This window comes from Triturus cristatus, chromosome 8 (genome assembly GCF_964204655.1).
Source record: "Triturus cristatus chromosome 8, aTriCri1.1, whole genome shotgun sequence".
NCBI lineage: Eukaryota > Metazoa > Chordata > Amphibia > Caudata > Salamandridae > Triturus > Triturus cristatus.
This window is the reverse complement of record NC_140591.1, coordinates 1,321,810,357-1,321,825,656: the sequence shown is the minus strand read 5'-3', so window position 1 is coordinate 1,321,825,656 and position 15,300 is coordinate 1,321,810,357.

Below are 15,300 nucleotides of genomic sequence, written 5' to 3'. Positions count from 1 at the left end.
CCCATTTTAGTCACACTAAGGTAGGAGACCTTCTAAATGAAATGTCGTCAGAACTAGGCCTAGTGATCTTAAATAAAACTAATACCCCATTCGGGCAGCTACAGGCTACTTATCTGGGCAGGGGGTGGGATTTGACAATTGACTACATATTGGTCACAGCTACACTGGAAAGTAATGCTCAGAGTTTCAGACTAATAGTCAACACTTTAAGCGATCATGCTGCCCTGGTTTTTAATTTGGTTATCGACCAGGGGCAATTCAAACCTTACCCGATGATGACTGCACTTGCCCAGAATAATATACACCTTACAAAAGTAAATGGCTACGCCATAGGTTGGGGAAAGATAGATCCAGTAGTCATGACAAATAAGGTGGTTCATGCGGCATATCCCGCCATTGTGAAATGTTTAGATAGTGACACTAGCCAAGAAGAACTTTTGCATAATTTTAGTATAATTTTGGAGAAAGCAAAGGATCTTCTAACACGTAACAAAAAAGGGAATAAGGGCGAGAAAAAAGGGGGGTTCAGCCATGAATGTACCTCAGCCCACAAATCTTTAAAAAAAGCTCTGACAAAATCCGTAAGAGACCAAGAGGAGATTCGCAGACTAAGAAGGTCATACCGATTAGCCTGCAAAAGAAGGAAACAGGAATTAAAAAAAGCCCTTTGGGACCAATTATACGAGAGCTCCCAGACTAGAAATGGTGAGCAGTTCTGGAAGTTAGTGAAGACCCCCTTCCTGACAGACATTTGTGACCTGCCAACAGTAGAAGTAGCGATCGATGGCCCAACATGGGTAAACTACTTCTCCAAAGTCTTCGGCAAAATACCAGGAATAGATTTGTTAGAGAAGAATAATCAGAGTCCACAAGAAATTTTATTTCCGATTCCTTTAAATTTTGAAATAAACGAAGTCATAAATGCTGTTAAAGCGAGCAAATGTGGAAAAGCCCCTGGACCAGATGGAGTACCAGTCGACTTTTTTAAGTTTAAACTAGACCTGTGGGCTCCAATTTTAAAGAGAGTATTCGATGCAGCAATGAACCACGGGCTAATTAAAACTTGGACCCAATCGAATATGGTCCCCATCTTCAAGAAGGGAAACAGGGAAGAGGTGACCTGCTATAGGCCAATTTCACTATTGGACTCGCTTGGTAAAGTTTTGGGCAGAGTGGTCCTCCAGCGCCTCCAGGAGTGGGTAGATGATCGTAACATACTATCTGACATCCAGTTTGGCTTTCGAGAGGGCTTTGGAACAATTGAGCAGGCTTTGAACTTAGCCTTATTAATGGGAAAATACGTAACAGCAAAACAAGGAAGATTATACATGGTCTATGTCGACCTCTCCGCGGCATTTGACTGCGTCTCCCATTCAAAGCTCTGGTCAGTTCTCACCGATATGGGTATAGACCCAGCCCTTGCAAACCTTCTCCGTGCATTATATTCCAACGCCTCATCCAGGGTCCATTTTGGAACACAGGGCGAACTATCTGAGTCCTTTAGGGTGGAACGGGGCGTGAGGCAGGGTTGTCTCCTGGCCCCCTTTCTTTTCTCTCTCTACACTAATGGTCTTGAGGTAGAAATGTTGAGAGGGGCCCAGGACCTCCCACGAGTAAAAAATCGCCTCATACCTGCGCTTCTTTATGCGGATGACGCAGTAATCTTGGCACGTACTCCGCGAGAGCTGCAGAAAGCCCTAGATAGATACTCAAAGTTCATGGGTAGCCTGGACCTTAAAATAAATATAAAAAAAACCTATGTGATGGTGGCAAGAAAAGGAAGGAAACGGGGAAGGAGCATTTCCCTCGATAAAGAGAGAGTGGATCTGACAACTCAATACCCGTACCTCGGGGTTATGATTGATGAAAAACTCAATTGGAAAGCGGCCATTGAAGCTCGCAAACACCAACTTCTGCGAGCAATAATGGCCCTCATAAAATTTTCCCAGAAGTTAGGAAAGAGGCCACCAGTAGAGCTTCTTCGTATCTATGAAGCAAAGTGCCACTCCATCGCACTCTATGGGGCAGGGTTGTGGGGCCATAAAAACACGAATGTTCTGCAGGTAGCAGAGAATACATTCATGAGATTTCTCCTGATGACATCCAAGCGAGCATCTATTTTTTCCTGCCACGCTGAACTTGGTATGGCCCACATCGAAGATTTGGCCAAAATCCAACCTCTTTTGCTGTGGCGCCGCATCTGTATGTCAACAAAAAACTCACTTACAAAAGAGATTGTGGCAGACTGTATGTCCTTGGAACATGCAGGGAAAATCGAGTGGATGCTGTACGTGAAAAATCTCCTTACAGACTTGGGGCTGAACAAATACTATGTTAACCCCGAATTAATGGCTGAGATTTCAAAGAAAGAGCTAAAAATAAGGGCTCTCTCCTACATGGAAGAATCACGGTTGAGTAAGGAGATAAGCAAAACATCTGTTCAACACTCCCTGGTAGTCATGACCACCTTGGAAATGGAACCACATTTGACCTATGTCGAGTCACAATTTGAGCGTTTTTTGTTGACGCGATTTAGACTGAATGTCTTCCATAGGCTAGTAGCCTTCCCTAAATCCCATAATTGGAAAGAGGGCTTAATGGCGTGCCCTTGCGATGAAATGTCAGAACAAACAACAATGCACACTGTATTGTTTTGTAATTACTATTCCGAACATCGTAAATTATGGCTAATTCCACTGTTGAGAACTCTTGGCTTCAGAAGGTGTGCCCCGCCATGCTGCACCTGCAATTCTTGAACACCACATTGATTACGAAATGTGTTGGTACGTTTTTAAAGTGTATCTTTAAACATAGAACAAAGCTTGGTTGAAGTAATCTTTGTTATTCTAAAGAGTTTCTTATACTGTGTACATTGTGTGCGATATGTTTTTTATGTACTTTAATGGTTATTAATGTTTTTTTATAACCGAATAAAGATTTACTTACTTACTTACCCATACACTCATCCAGTCACTCAGGCACTACTCTTCCACTCAACTATTCTCTTAGGCACTACTCAGGCCCTACCCATGCACTCATCCAAGCACTCAGACTGCATCCTTGCACTCAACCATTCACCCAGGCACTATGCATACACTCCTGCGTTCTCTTATGTAATACCCATGCACTTATCTAATGATCCAGGCACTACCCTTGCACTCACTCAGGCTGTACTCTTGCACTCAAACATTCACTTGGGCATGATGCACACTCATCCATTCTCTCAGGCACTACCTATGCATTGATGCAATGATGCAGTCACTACCCTTGCAGTCACCCATTCACTTAGACACTACTCTTGCACTCAACTGTTCACTCAGGCTCTACTGATAGTCATCTATTCACTTAGGCACTACTCTTGCACTCAACTGTTCACTCAGGCACCACCGATACAGTCATCCAATGACCCAGGCACTACCCTTGCACTCAACCATTCATTCAGGCATTACCCATGAATTCATGCATTCTCTCAGACACTACCCATGCACTCATCCAATCACCCAAGCACTACCCTTGCACTCAATCAACCACCCATGCACTACCCATTCGCTCATGCAGTCACTCAGGCACTTCTCATCCAATCACTCAAGCACTATCCTTGCACTCAACAATTCACTCAGGCACTATGCATACACTCCTGCATTCTCTCAGATACTACCCATTCACTTATCCAATAACGCAGGCACTACCCTTGCACTCATTCAGTAACTCAGGCACTTCCCATGCACTCATTCAATCACGTAGGCACTACTCTTGCACCCAACCATTCACTAAGGCACTACAGATACACTCATCTATTCTCTTAAGCACTACCCATGCACTCATCCAGTGACCGAAGCACTACCCTTGCACTAATCTATTCACTCAGGCATGACCTATACAATCATCCAGGCACTACCCATGCACTCATACAGTCACCCAATCACTACTCATACACTCATCCAATCACCCAGGCACTAATCCTACACTGATCCAATCACCCAGGAACTACCCATGCACTCATCCAATCACTCAGGTCTACTCTTGCACTCATCCAATCACTCATTCTCTACACTTGCACTCGACCATTCACTCAGGCACGATGCATACACTCATCCATTCTCTCAGGCACTACCCGTGCATTCATGCAATGATGCAGGCACTACCTTTGCAGTCATCCATTCACTCAGGAACTTCTCTTGCACTCAACCATTCACTCAGGCCATATTGATGCAGTCATCCAATGACCCAGGCAGTACCCTTGCACTCATCCATTCACTCAGGCTCTACTGATGCACTCATTCAGTGACCTAGGCCATATGTATACACTCATCCATTCACTCAGGTCCTACCCAGGCAATCATCCAATCACCCATGCACTACCTATGCACTCATCCAATCACCCAGGTGCTACCCATGCACTCATCTAATCACTCAGGCACTTCTCATGCACTCATCCAAATCGCTCAGGCACTATCCTTGCACTCAACAATTCGCCCAGTCACTATGCATACACTCCTGCATTCTCTCAGGTACTACCCATGCGCTTATCCAATGATGCATGCACTACCCTTGCCCTCATCCAATTACCCAGGCACTACCCATGCAATCATCCAATCATTCAAGCACTACCCATGCACTCATCCAATCCCTCAGGCACTACCCACAAACTCATGTATTCTCTCAGGCACTACCCATGGAGTCATCCATTCACCCAGGCACTACCATGCACCCATCCATTCACCCAGGCACTACCATGCACTCATCCAGGCATTACCCATGCAATCATCCAGTCACTCAGTCACTAACCTTGCACTCATCCATTCACTCTGGCACTACCTATACACTCATCCCAGCACCCAGGCACTACTCTTCCACTGAACCATTCACTTAGGCTTTACTGAGGCACTACCCATGCACTCATCCAAGCACTCTGACTGCATCCTTGCACTCAACCATTCACTCAGGCACTATGCATACACTCCTGCGTTCTCAGCTAATACCCATGCACTTATCCAATGACACATGCACTACCCTTGCTCTCACTTGTGCTCTCCTCTTGCACTCAACATTCACTCAGGCACAATGCACACTCATCCATTCTCTCAGGTACTACCCGTGCATTCATACAATGACGCAGACACTACTTTTGCAGTCATCCATTCACTCAGGCACTACTCATGCACTCAACCATTCACTCAGGCACTACTGTTGTAGTCATCCAATGACCCAGGCACTACCCTTGCAACCATTCATTCAGGCACTACCCACGAACTCATGCATTCTCTCAGGCAGTACCCATGCAGTTATCCAATGACACAGATACTACCCTTGCACTCATCCACTCACCCAGGCACTGCCCATGCACTCATCCAATCTTTCTGACACTATCCTTGCACTCACCTATTTCCTCAGGCACTACACATGCACTCATTCAGTCACCCAACCACTATACATGCACTCATCTATTCGCTACTCATGCAGTCATCCAATCACCCAGGCACTACCCTTGCACTCAATTACCCAGGCACTACCCATGCACTCATGCAATCACTAAGGAACTTCAACTGCACTCATCCAATCACTCAGGCACTATCCGTGCACACAACAATTCACCCTGACAGTATGCATACACTCCTGCATTCCTTCAGGTACTACCCATGCACTTATCCAATGATGCAGGCACTACTCTTCTACTCAATCATATACTTAGGCACTACTCAGGCACTGCCCATGTACTCATCCAATCACTCAGACTGCATCCTTGCACTCAACCATTCACTCAGGCACTATGCATCAACCCCTGCATTCTCTTAGGTAATACCCATGCACTTATCCAATGACGCAGGCACTACCCTTGCACTCACTCACGCTCTACTCTAGCACTCAACCATTCACTCAAGCACGATGCACACTCATCCATTCTCTCGGGCACTACCCATGCATTCATGCCATGATGCAGGCCCTACCCATGCATTCATCCCATGATGCATGCACTACCCTTGCAGTCATCCATTCACTCAGGCACTACTCTTGTACTCAACCATTCACTCAGGCAATACTGATAGTCATCCAATGACCAAAGCACTACCCTTGCACTCAACCATTCATTCAGGCACTGCCCATGAACTCATGCATTCTCTCAGGCATTACCCATGCAGTCATCCAATGACCCAGGCACTACTCTTTCACTCAACCATTCACTTAAGCACTACTCAGGCACTACCCATGCACTCATCCAGTCACTCAGTCATGTATCTTGCACTCATCCATAAACTCCGGCACTACCCATACACTCATCCAATCACTCAGGCACTACTCTTTCACTCAACCATTCACTTAAGCACTACTCAGGCACTACCCATGCACTCATCCAGTCACTCAGTCACATATGTTGCACTCATCCATTCACTCAGGCACTACCATACACTCATCGAATCACTCCGGCACTACTCTTTCACTCAACCATTCACATAGGCACTAGTCAGGCACTGCCGCATGCACTCATTCAATCACTCAGATTGCATCCTTGCACTCAACCATTCACTCAGCGACTATTCATAGACACCTGCATTCTCTTAGGTAATGCCCATGCACATATCTAATGATGCAGGCACTACCCCTGCACTCACTCCGGCTCTACTGATGCACTCATCCAGTGACCCAGGCACTACGCATACACTCATCCATTCACTCAGGCCCTACCCATGCACTCATCCAATCACCCAGGCACTACCCATGCACTTATCCAATCACCCAGGTGCTGCCAGTGCACTCATCCAATCACTCAGACACTTCTCATGCACTCACCCAAATCACTCAGGCACTATCCTTGCACTCAACAATTCGCTCAGGCACTATGGATACACTTCTGCATTCTCTCAGGTACTACCCATGCGCTTATCCAATGATGCAGGCACTACCCTTGCACCCATACAGGCACTACCCAATCACTCAGCCAATCATTCAAGCACTACCCATGCACTCATCCAATCACTCAGGCACTACTCATGAATTCATGCATTCTCTCAGGCACTACCCATGCAGTTATCCATTGACCCAAGCACTATCTTTGCAGTCATCCATTCACTCAGGTACCACCATGCACTCATCCAGTCACCCAGGCATTACCCATGTACTCATCCAGTCACTCAGTCACTAACCTTGCACTCATCCATTCACTCAAGCACTACCCATACACTCATCCAGTCACTCAGGCACTACTCTTCCACTCAACTATTCACTTAGGCACTACTCAAGCAAAACCCATGCACTCATCCAAGCACTCAGACTGCATCCTTGCACTCAACCATTCACTCAGGCACTATGCATACACTCCTGCGTTCTCAGCCAATACCCATGCACTTATCCAATGATGCAGGCACTACCCTTGCACTCACTCGTGCTCTCCTCTTGCACTCAACCATTCACTCAGGCGCGATGCACACACTCATCCATTCTCTCAGGTACTACCATGCAATCAATCCCCTAGGCACTACCTATGCACTCAATCAATCACCCAGACACTACCCATGCACTCATGCAATCACTCAGGAACTTCAAATGCACTCATCCAATCACTCAGGCACTATCCTTGCACTCAACAATTCACCCTGACAGTATGCATACACTCCTATATTCTCTCAGGTACTATCCATGCACTTATATAATTTCACAGGCACTACTCTTGCTCTCAACTGTTCACTCAGACACTACTGATACAGTCATCCAATGACCCAGGCACTACCCTTGCATTCAACTATTCATTCAGGCATTACCCATGAACTCATGCATTTTCTCAGACACTACCCATGCACTCATCTAATCACCCAAGCACTACCCTTGCACTCAACCAACGACCCATGCACTACCCATTCACTCATGCAGTCACTCAGGCATTTCTCATCCAATCACTCAAGCGCTATCCTTGCACTCAATAATTCACTCAGGCACTATGCATACACTCCTGCATTCTCTCAGATACTACCCATTCACGTATCCAATAACATAGGCACTACCCTTGCACTCATTCAGTAACCCAGGCACTTCCCATGCACTCATTCAATCCCTTAGGCACTACTCTTGCACCCAACCATTCACTCAGGCACTTCAGATACACTCATCTATTCTCTTAAGCACTACCCATGCACTCATCCAGTGACCAAAGCACTACCCTTGCACTAATCTATTCACTCAGGCATGACCTATACAATCATCCAGGCACTACCCATGCACTCATACAGTCACCCAATCACTACTCATACACTCATCCAATCACCCAGGCACTAATCCTACACTGATCCAATCACCCAGGAACTACCCATGCACTCATCCAATCACTCAGGTCTACTCTTGCACTCATCCAATCACTCATTCTCTACACTTGCACTCAACCATTCACTCAGGCACGATGCATACACTCATCCATTCTCTCAGGCACTACCCGTGCATTCATGCAATGATGTAGGCACTACCCTTGCAGTCATCCATTCACTCAGGAACTTCTCTTGCACTCAACCATTCACTCAGGCCATATTGATGCACTCATTCAGTGACCTAGGCCCTATGTATACAATCATCCATTCACTCAGGTCCTACCCATGCACTCATCCAATCACCCATGCACTACCTATGCACTCATCCAATCACCCAGGTGCTACCCATGCACTCATCTAATCACTCAGGCACTTCTCATGCACTCATCCAAATCACTCAGGCACTATCCTTGCACTCAACAATTCGCCCAGTCACTATGCATACACTCCTGCATTCTCTCAGGTACTACCCATGCGCTTATCCAATGATGCATGCACTACCCTTGCCCTCATCCAATTACCCAGGCACTACCCATGCAATCATCCAATCATTCAAGCACTACCCATGCACTCATCCAATCCCTCAGGCACTACCCACAAACTCATGTATTCTCTCAGGCACTACCCATGGAGTCATCCATTCACCCAGGCACTACCATGCACTCATCCATTCACCCAGGCACTATCATGCACTCATCCAGGCATTACCCATGCAATCATCCAGTCACTCAGTCACTAACCTTGCACTCATCCATTCACTCTGGCACTACCTATACACTCATCCCAGCACCCAGTCACTACTCTTCCACTGAACCATTCACTTAGGCTTTACTGAGGCACTACCCATGCACTCATCCAAGCACTCTGATTGCATCCTTGCACTCAACCATTCACTCAGGCACTATGCATACACTCCTGCGTTCTCAGCTAATACCCATGCACTTATCCAATGACACAGGCACTACCCTTGCTCTCACTTGTGCTCTCCTCTTGCACTCAACATTCACTCAGGCACAATGCACACTCATCCATTCTCTCAGGTACTACCCGTGAATTCATACAATGACGCAGGCCCTACTTTTGCAGTCATCCATTCACTCAGGCACTACTCATGCACTCAACCATTCACTCAGGCACTACTGTTGTAGTCATCCAATGACCCAGGCACTACCCTTGCAACCATTCATTCAGGCACTACCCACGAACTCATGCATTCTCTCAGGCAGTACCCATGCAGTTATCCAATGACACAGATACTACCCGTGCACTCATCCACTCACCCAGGCACTGCCCATGCACTCATCCAATCTTTCTGACACTACCCTTGCACTCACCTATTTCCTCAGGCACTACACATGCACTCATTCAGTCACCCAACCACTATACATGCACTCATCTATTCGCTACTCATCCAGTCATCCAATCACCCAGGCACTACCCTTGCACTCAATTACCCAGGCACTACCCATGCACTCATGCAATCACTAAGGAACTTCAACTGCACTCATCCAGTCACTAAGGCACTATTCGTGCACACAACAATTCACCCTGACAGTATGCATACACTCCTGCATTCCTTCAGGCACTGCCCATGTACTCATCCAATCACTCAGACTGCATCCTTGCACTCAACCATTCACTCAGGCACTATGCATCAACCCCTGCATTCTCTTAGGTAATACCCATGCACTTATCCAATGACGCAAGCACTACCCTTGCACTCACTCATGCTCTACTCTCGCACTCAACCATTCACTCAAGCACGATGCACACTCATCCATTCTCTCAGGCACTACCCATGCATTCATGCCATGATGCAGGCACTACCCATGCATTCATCCCATGATGCATGCACTACCCTTGCAGTCATCCATTCACTCAGGCACTACTCTTGTACTCAACCATTCACTCAGGCAATATTGATAGTCATCCAATGACCCAAGCACTACCCTTGCACTCAACCATTCATTCAGGCACTGCCCATGAGCTCATGCATTCTCTCAGGCATTACCCATGCAGTCATCCAATGACCCAGGCACTACTCTTTCACTCAACCATTCACTTAAGCACTACTCAGGCACTACCCATGCACTCATCCAGTCACTCAGTCATGTATCTTGCACTCATCCATAAACTCCGGCACTACCCATACACTCATCCAATCACTCAGGCACTACTCTTTCACTCAACCATTCACTTAAGCACTACTCAGGCACTACCCATGCACTCATCCAGTCACTCAGTCACATATGTTGCACTCATCCATTCACTCAGGCACTACCATACACTAATCGAATCACTCCGGCACTATTCTTTCACTCAACCATTCACATAGGCACTACTCAGGCACTGCCCATGCACTCATTCAATCACTCAGATTGCATCCTTGCACTCAACCATTCACTCAGCGACAATTCATACACACCTGCATTCTCTTAGGTAATGCCCATTCACATATCTAATGATGCAGGAATTACCCCTGCACTCACTCAGGCTCTACTGATGCACTCATCCAGTGACCCAGGCACTACGCATACACTCATCCATTCAATCAGGCCCTACCCATGCACTCATCCAATCACCCAGGCACTACCCATGCACTCATCCAATCACCCAGGTGCTGCCAGTGCACTCATCCAATCACTCAGACACTTCTCATGCACTCACCCAAATCACTCAGGCACTATCCTTGCACTCAACAATTCGCTCAGGCACTATGGATACACTTCTGCATTCTCTCAGGTACTACCCATGCGCTTATCCAATGATGCAGGCACTACCCTTGCACCCATACAGGCACTACCCAATCACTCAGCCAATCATTCAAGCACTACCCATGCACTCATCCAATCACTCAGGCACTACTCATGAATTCATGCATTCTCTCAGGCACTACCCATGCAGTTATCCATTGACCCAAGCACTATCTTTGCAGTCATCCATTCACTCAGGTACCGCCATGCACTCATCCAGTCACCCAGGCATTACCCATGTACTCATCCAGTCACTCAGTCACTAACCTTGCACTCATCCATTCACTCAAGCACTACCCATACACTTATCCAGTCACTCAGGCACTACTCTTCCACTCAACTATTCACTTAGGCACTACTCAAGCAAAACCCATGCACTCATCCAAGCACTCAGACTGCATCCTTGCACTCAACCATTCACTCAGGCACTTGTCATACACTCCTGCGTTCTCAGCCAATACCCATGCACTTGTCCAATGATGCAGGCACTACCCTTGCACTCACTCGTGCTCTCCTCTTGCACTCAACCATTCACTCAGGCGCGATGCACACACTCATCCATTCTCTCAGGTACTACCATGCAATCAATCACCCAGGCACTACCTATGCACTCAATCAATCACCCAGACACTACCCATGCACTCATGCAATCACTCAGGAACTTCAAATGCACTCATCCAATCACTCAGGCACTATCCTTGCACTCAACAATTCACCCTGACAGTATGCATACACTCCTATATTCTCTCAGGTACTATCCATGCACTTATATAATTTCACAGGCAGTACTCTTGCTCTCAACTGTTCACTCAGACACTACTGATACAGTCATCCAATGACCCAGGCACTACCCTTGCACTCAACCATTCATTCAGGCATTACCCATGAACTCATGCATTTTCTCAGACACTACCCATGCACTCATCTAATCACCCAAGCACTACCCTTGCACTCAACCAACGACCCATGCACTACCCATTCACTCATGCAGTCACTCAGGCACTTCTCATCCAATCACTCAAGCACTATCCTTGCACTCAATAATTCACTCAGGCACTATGCATACACTCCTGCATTCTCTCAGATACTACCCATTCACGTATCCAATAACATAGGCACTACCCTTGCACTCATTCAGTAACCCAGGCACTTCCCATGCACTCATTCAATCACTTAGGCACTACTCTTGCACCCAACCATTCACTCAGGCACTTCAGATACACTCATCTATTCTCTTAAGCACTACCCATGCACTCATCCAGTGACCGAAGCACTACCCTTGCACTAATCTATTCACTCAGGCATGACCTATACAATCATCCAGGCACTACCCTTGCCCTCATCCAGTCACCCAGGCATTACCAAAGCACTCAGCCAGTCACTCAGTCACTTACCTTGCACTCATCCATTCACTCAGACACTACACATACACTCATCGAATCACTCAGGCACTACTCTTCCACTCAACCATTCACATAGGCACTACTCAGGCACTACCCATGCCCTCAGCTAATCACTCAGATTGCATCCTTGCACTTAACCATTCACTCAGGCACTATTCATAGACTCCTGTGTTCTTTTATGTGATACCCATGCACTTATCTAATGATGCAGGCACTACCCTTGCACTCACTCAGGCTGTACTCTTGCACTCAAACATTCACTCGGGCATGATGCACACTCATCCATTCTCTCAGGCACTACCCATGCATTGATGCAATGATGCAGTCACTACCCTTGCAGTCACCTATTGACTTAGACACTACTCTTGCACTCAACTGTCCACTCAGGCTCTACTGATAGTCATCCATTCACTTAGGCACTATTCTTGCACTCAACTGTTCACTCAGGCACTACTGATACAGTCATCCAATGACCCAGGCACTACCCTTGCACTCAACCATTCATTCAGGCATTACCAATGAACTCATGCATTTTCTCACACACTACCCATGCACTCATCTAATCACCCAAGCACTACCCTTGCACTCAAACAACGACCCATGCACTACCCATTCACTCATGCAGTCACTCAGGCACTTCTCATCCAATCACTCAAGCACTATCCTTGCACTCAATAATTCACTCAGGCACTATGCATACACTCCTGCATTCTCTCAGATACTACCCATTCACTTATCCAATACATAGGCACTACCCTTTCACTCATTCAGTAACCCAGGCACTTCCCATGCATTCAATCACTAAGGCACTACTCTTGCACCCAACCATTCACTCAGGCACTACAGATACACTCATCTATTCTCTTAAGCACTACCCATGCACTCATCCAGTGACCGAAGCACTACCCTTGCGCTAATCTATTCATTCAGGCATGACCTATACAATCATCCAGGCACTACCCATGCACTCATACAGTCACCCAGGCACTAATCCTACACTCATCCAATCACCCAGGAACTACCCATGCACTCATCCAATCACTCAGATCTACTCTTGCACTCATCCAATCACTCATTCTCTACACTTGCACTCAACCATTCACTCAGGTACGATGCACACACTCATCCATTCTCTCAGGCACTACCCATGCATTGATGCAATGATGCAGTCACTGCCCTTGCAGTCACCCATTCACTTAGACACTACTATTGCACTCAACTGTCCACTCAGGCTCTACTGATAGTCATCTATTCACTTAGGCACTACTCTTGCACTCAATTGTTCTCTCAGGCACTACTGATACAGTCATCCAATGACCCAGGCACTACCCTTGCACTCAACAATTCATTCAGGCATTACCCATGAACTCATGCATTTTCTCAGACACTACCCATGCACTCATCTAATCACCCAAGCACTACCCTTGCACTCAAACGACCCATGCACTACCCATTCACTCATGCAATCACTCAGGCACTTCTCATCCAATCACTCAAGCGCTATCCTTGCACTCAATAATTCACTCAGGCACTATGCATACATTCCTGCATTCTCTCAGATACTACCCATTCATGTATCCAATAACATAGGCAGTACCCTTGCACTCATTCAGTAACCCAGGCACTTCCCATGCACTCATTCAATCACCTAGGCACTACTCTTGCACCCAACCATTCACTCAGGAACTACAGATACACTCATCTATTCGCTTAAGGACTACCCATGCACTCATCCAGTGACCGAAGCACTACCCTTGCACTAATCTATTCACTCAGGCATGACCTATACAATCATCCAGGCACTACCCATGCACTCATACAGTCACCCAATCACTACTCATGCACTCATCCAATCACCCAGGCACTAATCCTACACCCATCCAATCACCCAGGAACTACCCATGCACTCATCCAATCACTCAGGTCTACTCTTGCACTCATCCAATCACTCATTCTCTACACTTGCACTCAACCATTCACTCAGGCACGATGCATACACTCATCCATTCTCTCAGGCACTACCCGTGCATTCATGCAATGATGCAGGCACTACCCTTGCAGTCATCCATTCACTCAGGAACTTCTCTTGCACTCAACCATTCACTCAGGCCATATTGATGCAGTCATCCAATGACCCAGGCAGTAGCCTTGCACTCATCCATTCACTCATGCTCTACTGAAGCACTCATTCAGTGACCTAGGCCCAATGTATACACTCATCCATTCACTCAGGTCCTACCCATGCACTCATCCAATCACCCATGCACTACCTGTGCACTCATCCAATCACCCAGGTGCTACCCATGCACTCATCTAATCACTCAGGCACTTCTCATGCACTCATCCAAATCGCTCAGGCACTATCCTTGCACTCAACAATTCGCCCAGTCACTATGCATACACTCCTGCATTCTCTCAGGTACTACCCATGCGCTTATCCAATGATGCATGCACTACCCTTGCCCTCATCCAATTACCCAGGCACTCAACAATTCACCCTGACAGTATGCATACACTCCTATATTCTCTCAGGTACTATCCATGCACTTATATAATTTCACAGGCACTACTCTTGCACTCAACTGTTCACTCAGGCACTACCGATACAGTCATCCAATGACCCAGGCACTACCCTTGCACTCAACCATTCATTCAGGCATTACCCATGAATTCATGCATTCTCTCAGACACTACCCATGCACTCATCCAATCACCCAAGCACTACCCTTGCACTCAACCAACCACCCATGCACTACCCATTCACTCATGCAGTCACTCAGGCACTTCTCATCCAATCACTCAAGCACTATCCTTGCAGTCAACAATTCACTCAGGCACTATGCATACACT